The sequence below is a fragment of the Rhinopithecus bieti genome, unplaced genomic scaffold (genome assembly GCF_001698545.2).
Source record: "Rhinopithecus bieti isolate Rb0 unplaced genomic scaffold, ASM169854v2 scaffold_28163, whole genome shotgun sequence".
Taxonomy (NCBI): domain Eukaryota; kingdom Metazoa; phylum Chordata; class Mammalia; order Primates; family Cercopithecidae; genus Rhinopithecus; species Rhinopithecus bieti.
In genome coordinates, this window is record NW_016813718.1 from 2768599 (window position 1) to 2783123 (window position 14525).

Consider the following 14525-nt stretch of genomic DNA (forward strand, 5'->3'; position numbering starts at 1 on the left):
TATAAATATAAATAAATTATACTTATTTACAAGAAACTAAATGAAACTAAATGTTAAAAAATAGTAACAAATATAACTAATATTTATTCATTACGTTAGCATATGCCAGGTGCTGTGTCAAGTATTTTGCATGTATTATATTTTTTTACACTTTTAAGATTATATCTATTATCTCAATATGCATTTTAAAGGTGAAGAAATTAACATAGAGAGGGATTGTAATGCACAGAGCATGTAAAGAGGAAATCTTTCATGAAATCTAAATCAGGAATACAGGCTTTAAATCACTATACTACTTTTTAAAGAGTGCCTTTCAGTATCTGAAAGTTCTTTTGCTGACTAGGTGCTCAGAAGAGGCTATTCAATTTGAGGGCACTGGAATCAAGTTCAATTGTTCTGCATAATAAAATTTGTTGGAAATTTAAAGTATTAGGCAATGAATGTGGGCTAACAGGAGCCAATGGTGTTAGATTTTTTGCAGGAATGGTATAGAAGGAGGACATTCTAAGTGCTGGTGCATCTGGGAAGATTTGTCAAATGCATGTTTATGAGATTTAGTGCTATGTTGCATATAATCTAAAATCTTCTGTCTCCCCTGGAAAATCTTCAGTAAAAATCCAAGTATCTCTCCAACATTTTGGTAAAGTGAAAATAACCCAAACAATTGGTGAAGGGTGGAAGTGGTGGGAGATAAAAAGTTTTAATATTCTGTCTTCTAAATAGCTCAAGACCAAGACAAAATAAATTCAGAGACATTTAGAAAATAATGATACAGCTGTGTTTTAAGATATAGTTCTTATGTAATAAGGACCTCTAAAACATGCTCGCCTGCTGGAAGGTGCAGGAAACGCTATCTTTCTTGAGCTTTTAGTGTATCTTTATCTTTTTTGTCAATATTAAAAGCAAAATTGGTCTGGCTTTCCTTTCTTGAATAGGCTGCTACAAATTTCAATTTCACACTTCCTCTACTGTTATTTTTTTTCACATAGTATCCAAAATGAACTTTGAAAACCTTAAGTAACATCTTGTCTTTCCCATGTTTCAAACCTTTTTGGCTTCCCATTGTTCTCACAACAAAATAGAACATCTTCACCATGGCCTGCATGGTGAATTACAACTTGCCTTTTTCTCTCATTTCATCTTATGCCATGTTTACTGTGCTCCATTCACTCTAGCTTTCTTGCCGTCCATGGAAACACACAAAATGTGACCTCATCCCAGGCCCTTTTCCAAATGTGTTTCCTTCTGCGTGGAACACTGTTTCCCCAAAAGATGACCTCTTCTCACTTCATTCAGGTCTCATCTCAAATGACTTTACAACAGAACAGACTTATTTGAGAACTCCATCTAAAATGATGCCTTCCTTTGTCATTTTTTATATTACTTGGCTTTATTCATTATACTTATAACTACCTTATATGATCAGATTTCACCTGCCATAAAGTACATTCCATGAAAGAAAGATCTTTTTTTCTGGTTTGTTTTCTACTCTATCTCCACTGTAGGTAATCTATAAATAACTGTGGTATGGATTAATGCAGTAAATTCATCTTACTTCCTGGATCTATGATATATTGATTTATTGTGTTTCTTTCCTCACATTTTTCTATATTTGTTTAGTGTTTTCTTTGCTGTCTTTTAGATTTCCTTTTAAATCCTGTCAGGAGGCATTTGCAAAAGAATCAAACAAATGTTTGTATAAAATAAACAGAATATTGTCACATATAAACAAGTGTCGCATCTGGGAAATATAAGGTCTGGGAAATTTTTACCTTTGGTTTGACTGAGGCACCTGGGAAATTGAGAAGAAGAAGAAGTAAGGATTGCTCAGAAGGAGCTTATTGGATATTAATTTATTTTGAGTCCTTCTACCTAATGCCCCCTAACAAAATAGAGAAAAAGCAAAACACAAAGATAGAAGAAAAGAGTGGGAGAGCGAAAGGGAGGACATGAAGGAAACAAGATAGAAAATGAATAAAGGAAGGAGGAAAGGAAGGAGAGAAAGAAGAGAAGGAATAAAATGATGATCAGTGATGAAGGCCAAATAAAAACTAATCCTAGGAAGACGTATTCTATTATGTGACTACCAAAAAAAGAATCATAGAAGTAGAAATTTGAATTAATGATTGAATGGGTCATTCCTGTTGCTATGTGGCACTCTGTAGAGGTTATAGACTTCAACATTCCTTTTCTTTGTATATGGGGTCCAGTAATTTTCAAGAGATCCATAGTCCTGGGCAATATCAACATCTTTGTATATGATCCACTTGTCATCCTGACTTCTCCAATTATTTTGTAATCTGCCCTTCCTCCATTGCCTATTTTTTTGGCCCTAGATGAGATTATTTTCCCGAATTTTCATATCTTTGAAATTGTAAGCTGGAAAACTAATAACTTTTATTGTATGGCGTCAAAACATTAAATGATGTAATGTTTGGCATATTTAATGTGTATACAGATTTTGGCTTTTGGGTGAATGGCTGGAAAAAAACAAAATGTGGTAAAATCCTGGTTATTTCTTGATACAATGAACAAAGTTCTGGAAGAAAGGGATAAAGAAAGAATAGAACTATTGGATTGTCAAACAGATAGAGAAAGAACTTCTGCATTGTGGAAGGGATGCTTTCATCTTTCGCCTGCCATTTAAATTGATCAAAAGTTACATGATTTGGATTCTTAGAAAGCTTAAAAAGAACAGCTTTTAAAATTCTGTGATCAGCATTTACAAAGTAGAAATACAGGTAGGAGGTAAGATAGTGGTGCCAAGTCTTTCTTAAGTACATTTCACTAAAGATATTTTGTCATTCAATTACTGTGAGGCTGCCCTAAGATTGTCCTCATTCAGCTTAGCCTGTTGTTTCAAATCAGTGTAAGGCAATGGCATTGTGCTAAAGGACAAAAGGCCGAACAGAAAACATTAAACCAACTGTAAAAGGCAAATATCTTAAAGACTACGTCACAGAACATTTTCTGTGATTATTTGCCCATAATGCAATAACAATGATGATAGTTATAATGTAACTAGAATAAAATAATAGCTAAAGTTTATATAGCACTCTAATTCAGGCACTGTTGTGACTGCTTGCCATGTATTAATTAACCCTTTAACCATTGAGGAGGCTATTACTGTTACTGTCATTTTATAAAAGATAAAGTGAGATTACAGAGATAGTAAGATGCAGAGTCATGATTTGATGTGTGGTAACTCCAGCTTCAAAAGTCTGTTTTCAACCACAACATCATCAGAAGCCCATTCGTTTGCCGAAGAAACCCCTGACTGCCTGAAATAGCTTGTGACTCTTCAGATATTGAGGTATTTCCTGAGACATCCAACCAACACCAAGGGGAAGTGGGCTATGAAAGTCGGCGTGTTCCATGATGCCACTATGTTCATAGCAGAGATGGCAAGAGGTATCTTTCCCCTCAGCCGAACCGGGAACTGCTAGCTTCATTCCCCAAGAACATCCTCTACTTTCAGATTAGAAAGTTCTTCCTCATCTGATCCCTCAGGATTTGTTATATTCTAGAAATTAGCCAATGCTGTTTATTCCCTATTCCTTCCTTTCTGAATTGGAATTATTTTTGAAATTGTAATTTCCTGCTTTTTCTAAACTATTATGTATTGTATAACATCAACAATAGTGTTGGTGTCAGATAAGCTTTAAGGCTTAAATTTACAGGTTTTCAGACCTCTGAGAAGTTATTCCAGGACCTGACAGAGCTTCAGGAATCACTTTTGGCTGGAGAGAGTCACTGGATGAGACTAGCTTGGGAAGGGGTGAATGAAAATAAAAGGGAGCATGTAAATGGTTGATCGTAGTATAGCAAGAGATAGCCTGAAGAAGATCATTCTAATTTTTCTGTCAAATACCTTTTCCTCCACTTCTTATTTACTAACAACATTGATTTTAGGTTGTTGATCAGGGTAGAATATATCCCCTTTCCCATGCTCTCCCCCTCACCACCACCCCCCCCAAAAAAGAGAAATGTCATGTCTCAGGGTTCCTTGTAACTACAGTCAAAAGGAAATAAACCGAGAATGCTGGGGTTTTCTAAGATTTTTTTTTCTTAGTTTTAGGAGATATGACTTTCCCTTTGTTCCTGTACATTTCCTTCTTCTCACTTGGAATATAGACAGGGAAACTGGAAGCAGATCTGCCATCTTAGATCATGAGAATGAAAACCATGCACTCAGTTTGGCAGAGCAGCAAGGAGCTTCATCACCTACTCAGAGATCATCTCTTACCATGAAATACCTGTTTTCTGACTTTATGTTGGAACAAAGGAGTAGCGTTTTATCACATGTAGGCAAATATTTGAAACGAATATAACTGATCCAATTAAGCTTGCATCTTTAATTCCCTCTACACACACTAATGAAAAACCAAAGTTTTATTTACATAGCGCTTCTAACCGGAAGCAAGGCCATTAGATAGTTTGTATTTAATTCCTAGAACTGTCCTAGAGACATTTTTCATGGAGAGGTTTCCCAAACTCAGAGTAATCCTGTACTCCTCATTAGAAGTTATCCTGTAGATAGAAATGGTCACACCCACTTTTCTATCCCTACTATTATAAATTTAGAATATGGTCCACTTGCTGTGGAAAGGCAACCTCTCTTGTGCTAGTTTGGGCCTTCCAATGGCTCCCTCATGACCACAGTGGACATGCCTCCTGAGACATCAGTAAGTTTTCCCTGAATTCTTGCCTTCTCCCACATCATTGCATCTCCTCATTCATATTTTTCTTGTTTTTAAGTTTGTGGTATGCTTCTGGCATCAACCGTTGTGTTTAGGACTGTTAAGAGACATTTTTTCCTCTTTATTTTCCTTCTCTCCAAACAGTTCACTCAGGGTTCAAGAAGATTGTTTAGAGTCAGCTTTACATCATCTTTCCTCAAAGTCTTTCTTCAAAATTAATCTTATATTATTCTTAGGAACAGTATTGACAAAATTGTATATAAGCAATGTAATACTTATTTCTTAGCCTTTTATAAAGAATCATATCATTATTTCATTTTTAAGGAAGGGGTTAAGAAAACAGTAGAAAGTATCATATAAACATTTTGTATGTACTTACACATCCCTTTAAAAGATGAAGTAAGGAACACACATATTTTATTCCATCTTTCTGTCTTCCAGATTTCATTGTTGTCTTCTCATTTTTAGTCCTTCTTGAAGTTCTCTTTATGACCTTACATAATAAATTTTAAATCCTGTTTATTAATGTATCTGCATTAAACTTCATCTATTGATGCAATCTTAAGGAAATACAATTAATGTTCTTACTGTATTCTTATCCTTATTTGCCTCCCCTCCTTCTGTAAAATTTTGTCATATTATTACAAAATGGATGCATTTACTTTCTGTGACCCCACTTTTAACAGGTTTTAAATCTAATTTTATATTTAGGTGAATGCAGTGTCTACACTTAATCCTGTTTTTTTTTTAAAAAAAAAAAACATTAAGTTTCGTAAGGTCACTGGGAAATTCCAGACTTGCAGCATTTTTTTTTTACAATATAGAAATGTTAATAATGTATGTTTCTTTATTACCTTTCTACATGCTGCTGTGTTGACTAATCTGTGTAATAGGAATGAACACAGCATATCACATTTTTTGAGGCTATTTCTTCTATCATGTTAATCAGTAATGCCTGGCAGGAGGAAATTAGCAAATTGTATCCACTAGAATTGTGTACTCTGCTCTTCACTAAATCAGGATCAGAGGCTGTCTTCTGTCAACCATTTTCCTTCTTTGGGGGTCTTATTGGTAAAAGATGTTTGTTTGAAGTGGCAGCCTCCTTCTTACGACCCCATCATTGAGGCAGGACCTCCAGGAGTGGCAGGGCAACAGATATTCTTCCTCCCATCTGAAAAAGAGAGGTTAATGTCAGAATTTTTGACAGATACCAGAGTGCTCTCCAAAATAGGCAGACCCTGCCAATAGCAGGTGATTGACATTTATTCTTCTGAGAAATTAATTCTTTCCAGACAGCTCCCTCAGAAGCACTTCATTTTTATATGTTTTGTCTGAATCCTGGCACCAGGTTGACAGAGCTATTGTAGTTGTTATTTGCTCAAGGAAATCTGTCGATGTCAATATTTTCTAGAAGGTTGGCCTAGGAGAGATAGAGTTATAAAAGATAAGGTTCTCATTGCCCATTGAAGTCTGGAAAATCCTTTCCTGAGGATGATAATCGAGACTATTATTTATATTCCAACAAGCTTTTCCTATTTTCTGTTATCTCATTCTCTTGTATGGAAAATATTCTCATCCTTCCTGCTTTTAATTCAGTGTTTTATCCTAAATTCTTTCTCATTCCTCCCCTAGGATTTTCTTCTTGTTCTCCTTCTGAACTGGTTTTCTCTGATTTGAGATCTTAGATAATCTCAAAGTAGGGTCGTATTTCCCGCTTTGATGCTTTTCCTTCCTTCCACTCTACCTCATGTTCCTGCATTCTTATTATTTCCTGTAAATATTTTACCTGAAATTGAAAATGTGCAAGGCTTTCAATTATCCTGTAAAATCATATTTTAAATGTCTTCACTAAACTTTCATAATGATCTGATTTGCTCAAAACAGCTATTACATAATGTTTTATTTTGAGAAGTTGCTCAAATACACGTGAAGTCTTCTACAGTAATGTATTTTTTTGACACTTTCTTGTTTTCAATAATGTATCTTACCTGTTAGCCTGTTCTTTTCTAATATAAATATTAAAATTTAACTCATAGGGACCTGAGAAGCAAATTTAGTTTACAATTATTATAGAGATAAGAAAACTGAGGTCAAAATGTTAGATGCCTTTTCTAAGATCACATAAGTTTCTTACTTACATAATTAGCACTGAAGGTGGTATCTACTTATACTCAAATATGCTTCCCACCACACTATGCTGCTTTTTGTGAAACTCATTGATATATCTATTAAATATTTTTAATTAATTTTGAATTAATTTAAAATTAACTGGCATCAAAATGATTATCTTTAGCAAAATTCAGTGGAAGAAATATATAATTTAGCCACTTTGAGGGACTTTTACATTGATAGTCATTGAAAAATGGTCAGTTTTCATTGTTTTTCATAAGAATACTCTATTCTTATAAGAATACTATAAGGCATTAGTTAACAATTCCATCATTGAACTGGCTGGGAGCATCATGTCCTTTGTAGTCAAAATGATAATTAAAATTATTCATTTGATATGTAACTCTCCTTTTACTCATAAGACACAGATGTATGTTACTATATTGCCTGAAAAAATTCCACAGTAAAATTGCAGTGATATAATCATGGTGTACTAGTTTTCTATTGCTGCCTTTTAAAAGTACCACAAACTTAATGACTTAAGACAAAACAGAATTATTAGCTCATAGTTCTAAGGTTCGGAAGTACAGATGGGCTTGACTGGGTTTATGCTTAGGGAATCATAAGGCTGAAATAAAGATATAAACCAGCATGCGTTTTTATTTGAAGGCTCTGAGAAAGAATTCCCTTCTCAGCTCCTTCTGGTTGTTGGAAGAAAATGTCTTTGGGGTTGTAAGACAGAGGTTCCCATATCCTTGATGGCTGTCAGTTGCAGGTGCTCTGTTTCTAGAGGCTACCTGTATTTCTTGTCATTGGGCCCTTTTCATCTTCCAGGCCTCAATGGCTTGTCAAATCCTTCTTGTATTTTGAATCTCTCTGACTTCATTTTATGCCACCAGCCAGAAAGAATTCTGAATTTAAAGGACTCGTGTGATTATATTTGGTCCATCCAGATAACCCATCATTTCCCTATTTTAAGCTCAAGTGATTAGTAACCTTAATTATATCTGAAAAATCTCTTTGGCTGTGTAAAGTGATATACTCACCGTGAGACATCTCAGCATATTTCCTGGAGATTAGGGCAGGAAATCTCAGGGGCTCACTTTTAGAATTCTGTCTGCTGTAATTGGTAATTTCTTTATCTTTGGTGAGTAGAAAAGGAAAGTGCCCAATGTAAATGTCAAATGGTAGTGATGAGTAGGTTCGGTACTATCTGTGTCACTTCATTCTTACTCCTGCTATCAATGGAAATTCATATTTTAAATTCCTGCTTTACTTCCCAACTCTATCATCAGAATCTGTACTTTCCCTTTCACTTTCTTTCTTTCCATTTTATTTTTAAAGTTTTAGGCTACTGTCTTATATTAACTTGGGCATTTTGAACCCCTTCATTATCAACTGAACCATGGAAGAGTTTTATCAGGCTGTGTGTTTGTGTGTGTGCATGTTGTTATTATGGTTTATCCCTGGGATATTTCCATAAATCTGGTAGATCTGTTTCTCCACTTAATTAACTTGGAATCCGTAGCAGTTAGCAGCAGGCACTTCAAGGGTCTTTTCTTCTACTCCTAAAATAGTTCTTAATAATATGTTACACTCTAGAACAGCTGTATTTAGGCAGAGAGTTGTTCTTTTCCCTAAAATAATTGTAAATATTCTCTGCACCATTAGAACACTTCTGAAAATTTGTTAACCACATTTTGCCCAATGACGGGATGGGAATTAAATTGATGAAAGAGTTTTATTTATTCATTTAAATAATTTTGATTTTGATTTTAGATTCAGGGGGCACATGTACAGTTTTGTTACATGGGAATATTACATGATGCTGAGATTTTGGGTATGGATGATCCCGTCACCCAGGTAGTGAGCATAGCACCCAACAGGTAGTTTTTCAGCCTTTTCCCCCCACTCCCTCCCTTCCTCCTGTACTAGCCCCCAGTGTCTGTTGTTCCCATCTATGTCCATGTGTGCTTAATGTTTAAGTCCTACTTATAAGTGAGAACATGCAGTATTCTGTTTTCTGTTCCTGTGTTAATTCCCTTAGGATTATGGCCTCCACCTCTATCCATGTTGCTTCAAAGGATATGATTTCATTCTTTTTATGGCTGCATAGTATTCCATCGTGTATATGAACCACATTTTCTTTATCCAGTCCACTGTTGATGGGCATCTAGATTGATTCCATGTCTTTCCTATTGTGAATAGCACTATTGTGAATAGTGCTGTGATGAATATTAGGCTGTGTGTACCTTTTTTGTCGAATGCTTTATTTTCCTTTGGGTATATATCCAGTAACAAAATCGCTGGTTCATGTGGTAGTTCTATTTTATTTGAGAAATCTCAAAACTGCTTCCCACAGTGGCTGAACTACTTTACATTCTCACCAGCAGTGTAGAAACATTCCCTTTTCTCTGCAGCCTTGCCAGCATCTGTTATTTTTTGACTTTTTAGTAATAGCCATTCTGACTGGTGTGAGACGGTATCTCATTGTGGTTTTGATTTGCATTTCTCTGATGATTAGTGATGATGAGCATTTGGCATTTGTTCATATGTTTGTTGGCCACATGTATGCCTTCTTTTGAGAATTGTCTGTTTATGTTCTTTGCTTATTTTTAGTAGAGTTATTTGGGTTTTGATTGTTGATTTGTTTAAGCTCCTTATAGATTCTGGATATTAGACCTTTGTCGGATGCATAGTTTGGGATATTTTCTGATGTTCAGTAGTTTGTCTGTTTACTCTGTTGATAGTTTCTTTTCCTGTGCAGAAGCTCTTTAGTTTAATTCAGTCCCACTTGTCAATTTTTCCTTTTGTTGTAGTTGCTTTTGAGAACTTAGCCATAAATTCTTTGCCAATGCTGATGTCACGAAGATTAATTCCTGTTTATTTTTCTAGGATTTGTAGAGTTTAAGGCCTTATATTTAAATCTTCAATCCATCTTTAGTTAATTTTTTGCGTATGCTGAAAGATAAGAGGTCCCATTTAATTGTTCTGCATAGGGGTAGCCAGTTATTCCAGCACCATTTTTTGAATAGGGAGTTCTTTCCCCATTGTTTATTTTCAACAAATTTGTCAAAGATCAGATGGTTGTAGGGGTGTTTATTTACATTTTTATTATGTAGGTTTAATTTTAGCTAATTTGATCCCAGTCCTCAAGACAATAAATTCATCAGAAAGTATTTTCTTACTTGTTTGCTTGAACTAAGAGTCAGTATATTTTGTGTCTATTTTTATTCCTGAAGAGCTGGGGTTGAAATCGTATCTCTGATCAGTTTGTGAGGCCCCCATTTTGTTCAGATACTTAGTTTGCAGTAATCTGGAACTCCTGAAGATATTCTTGCTTATAGGAAGTTACACTGCTGTAAATATGTCTTTCAGGCTCATCTCAATTTATTTTATAATTGGGGCTCCATTTTCATGTATATATCTTTCTTATCTAATACATGCAAAGTATTAAGGAGTTTTCGTAATTAACTCACTCAGTTTGTCATCTCTCATAACAGATCATTTACTAAAAGCAATGCTTTTACTTCACAGTTGCTGAATATATCATTTTACCTCTATTTTAGGCTCCTTCCGTGGCCCTTGTAATTGACCTTAGAAGCAGAAAGAATTACAGAATTTATTATTTACCTTCCTTCTTCTTTGTGTCTTCCTTGGTAGTTCCATTCCTTTTGTATTAGAATTTTACTGTTCTTTATAGAGCTCAGGCAGGTTATTCATATATTTCTGGTTCTGAGACATTGACAATGTGCTTTCTTAAAAAAATCTCTCCCTGATTGTTGTCTATGTGTCATCTATCTAGCTTGCACCTACCTGTTGTCTCTTTCCTTTTGTTCTCAGCCTCTACCATTTTCTTTTGCTTCATAGGTTGCCACTTCAATAAATGTTTCAGTAGGTAGGTATCTTTAAATATACTTTCATCCATCACTATTTTTTTTTCTGTGATATACTTATATTGCATCTACATATACAGTTCATTCCTTCTAACTTTTGGACTATGTTCCTTAGTTTGTATCCATCACATTTGACTTCATTTGGTTTTAACTTTTTTCCTTTTATGCAGTCATAGCTAATTCTCACAGATTTCTTGACAGGTCTGTTGACTTGTGACTACTCTGTTTTCTTTTCCTTTATATGCTCCTGGTCTCTCTGGTACTCCTGGTAAAGAGGATGAATCTAACTTATCATATATCTTCTGCTGGAAGGTTGTTGGGACAAACTTCCTTTCATTTCTGCTATAAAATTTCGATAGAGTTCTATGCTGCAGTTTTGATATAATCTTCGTTTTCTTTCTTTTCCAGTGTTAGGTAATTCCATATTTCGCTGTGCAATCAAATGACTAGCCTCCAGAAATCTAGTAGGCAGTAGTGATTCTGGCAACTTCTAACAGAACTATGTGAATAAAATTCCTATTAAGATTTTAAATGTACAAATGAGAGAAGAGTAATTTGATTTTGAGGTATAAATGCTTAGAAATTAAATTTTGTGGTCGGACGCAGTGGCTCCCATCTGTAATCTCAGCACTTTGTGAGGCCAAGGTGGGCGGATCATGAGGTCAGGAGATCGAGACCATCCTGGCTAACACAGTGAAACCCCATCTCTACTAAAAATACAAAAAATTAGCCGGGCGCAGTGGCGGGCACCTGTAGTCTCAGCTACTCGGGAGGCTGAGGCAGGAGAATGGTGTGAACCTGGGAGGTAGAGCTTGCAGTGAGCCGAGATCGTGCCACTGCACTCCAACCTGGCCAACAGAGCAAGACTCTGTCTCAAAAAAAAAAAAAAAAAAAAAGTTGAGTTTTGTTCCTAAACAACTTCTTAACCAATTAAAATAGCTGTAGATATTTTATAGCTGCCTTTAGTTCTGTTTCGTCTAGGGACTCATATCTAGAGCTCAGAAAATAAAATAAAGAATGGCATTTGCATTAAATGTAATTTTTTCATTTAAAATAATCACATAGGGCTTTTTTGGCTCTGAGTTCCACATCAAATTGTGAATCATGACACCCCAAGTAGTCTAATAAGAATGTGTCCACATAATGGCACACAAATATTTTAGGAAAGACCAAATGCATACAGGTGTGGGCTGGTGTTATTTACTCACGGAACCAGCAGGAACAAAGGCATATCTTATTCAAACAGTTGGTTAAATGTTTTGTCCCAGAGAGGGAGGTTTATATTTCATATAACTGATGACCTTCAAGTGAGTTGAAATGGCTTGAGAGTCAGACTTTTTATCCTTGCCTCCCTGCTTGCATTTTGATTGGTGATTGCTTTGCCTAAGTGCACATTTTAAAGGTGATTCATGACCAAGCATGAAAAATTTGCAAATAGCAATCTTCCAAGATATATGAACAAATATTCTCTTTCTAAAGGATCTTATTTAGTTTTGTATAAAGAACGGATTAATGTTTTCAATGCATTATTCTAGTAGACAGGAAACTTACGCTGGAGTTTTAGGTAATTTTTTGAATCATAAACTCATTACAAATCCAACCAAAGCACTGGCCAGGAATATGTGCATTTGGAAAATTTTAAAACACATTTTAAAAATAATTTTAGGGGAACTATAGAGCCCTAAACAATACCCTCCATTCACATATTATAAATCCCATTCACAGATTCCTCTTGTAGTCCATAGACCTCCCAGGCCAAGTAAATGGGCACTTGCCAATTACTTGAGCCCTTAAGCATTTCATTTCATGAACACTCAGCATATTCATTTATAATATGAATAATGGAGAATACAAACTAGACAGTATTTTTTAAGTGTTAACATTATCTTTCTTAAAGTGCAAAAACATGTTAGTTAAACAAGTAGTACATTTAGTTAAGAATGGAGGGACAAATAGTTTGGCTGATATTTGGAATAAATTTTGTCCAGTGGACAAATCAGTTGTCTGGGTAGCCTAAACTTTGAAAATATGTGAGTCTCTGGTATCAATGCAAGCTACTATAGTTTTGTGTATTTTGTAAGTTTGTTTACACTCACAGAAAAGGGACGTAGCTACCACAGGGAAAATTATAATAATTTCCTATTTATAGAGAAAATTTGTCATAATTAGATTAATTTACAAACTTGCCTGAGGTTTGTTATTAATTCACTGAAGGACAATATCAAATATTCTATTAATTTGTGCTTTATTTTTATAATTTAATGACATATACTTCAAATGACAACTCTTAAAGTTAAGTGGAGGTCATTATATTTTTCTATCATAGAAATCAGGACAAGGCTGTAAGTAATGTGTCTATAATTCCACAGAGTCAACCCACAGATAAACATGCCCATACTTACATGATTGCAAAATGTATTAACAATCAGAAATTTCCTCTGATGCTTAATACATTGGTGGGAATGTAAACTAGTTCAGCCAGTGTGGAAAGCAGTTTGGAAATTTCTCAAAGGACTTAAAACAGAGCTACCATCCACCCAAGAATCCCATTACTGAGTATACACACAAAGAAAAATATATCATTATACCAAAAAGACACATATGTGGGTATGTTCATCACCACACTATCCATGGTAGCAAAGATATGGGATCAACCTAGGTGTCCATCATGGTGGAGTGGTAAAGAAAATGTGGTACATACACACTATGGAATACTATGCAGCCATAAAGAGGAATAAAATCATGTCCTTTGCAGCAACATGAATGAAGCTGGAGGTAATCATCCTAAGTGAATTAAGTAGGAATAGAAAACCAAATAATGTGTGTTTTCACTTATAAGTGGCAGGTAAACATTGAGCACACATAGACATAAACATAGGAGCAATAGGCACTGTGGACTACTAAAGTTGAGAGGGACTGGGGGAAAACATGGGTTGAAAAATTACCTATTGGGTACTATGCTCATACTATGCTCACTACCTGAGTGTAATATGCCAGCGTAACAAACCTGCACATATGTCCCCATATCTAAAATAAAAGTTGAAACTTAAATAAAAAAGAAATTTCCTTTAATTGGTTGAAGAGTTCTTTTGGCAAGGGAGATAATATTGGGAGATAATATCTGGGGATTTCATAATGGGTCAGCACATTTTGAGATAGAAAGCAAATGTATCAAGATGCTCAAACTTTGTCACCTGCAGTAGTTAGAGTAAATGTTCATCACAGAAAACCATTTGAACACATTAAAATAATTCAGTTGTAAATAATTTTAATTTGCCATTTATTTTTTAATTTTCACTTTAAAAACAGCACCAATAGTGGCTAAATGGTGGTTCCCCATAATATATAGGTCCTAATCCCAGAACCTGTGAATTTTACTTTATTTCAAAAAGAGGTCTTTGCAGATGTAATTAAGTTAAGGATTTTGAGGTGAGGAGATAATCTTAGATTATCTGAGAAGGCCCTGAATCCAGTGACAGGGGTCCTTATATGAGGAAAAAACAAACCTAGGAAAAAACAAACACAAAGGAGAAGATGATGTAGAGACAGAGCCTGAGATCACAGCAATGTGGCCATAAGCCAAGAAAGCTGACACGCACCAGAAACAAGAAGGGAGAAAGGAAAGGAATCTCTCCAGGAGACTCTGGAGGGAATATGGCTCTGCTAACACCTTGCTTTCACATTTCTGACCTCTAGTACTGTGAAAGAATATATTTTTATTGTTAACCACCCAATTAGTGGTAATTTGTTACAGCAACCCCAGGAAACTACTCAGCAGTTTCAAATGATTTATTTCCTTCCTTCCTTCCTTCCTTCCTTC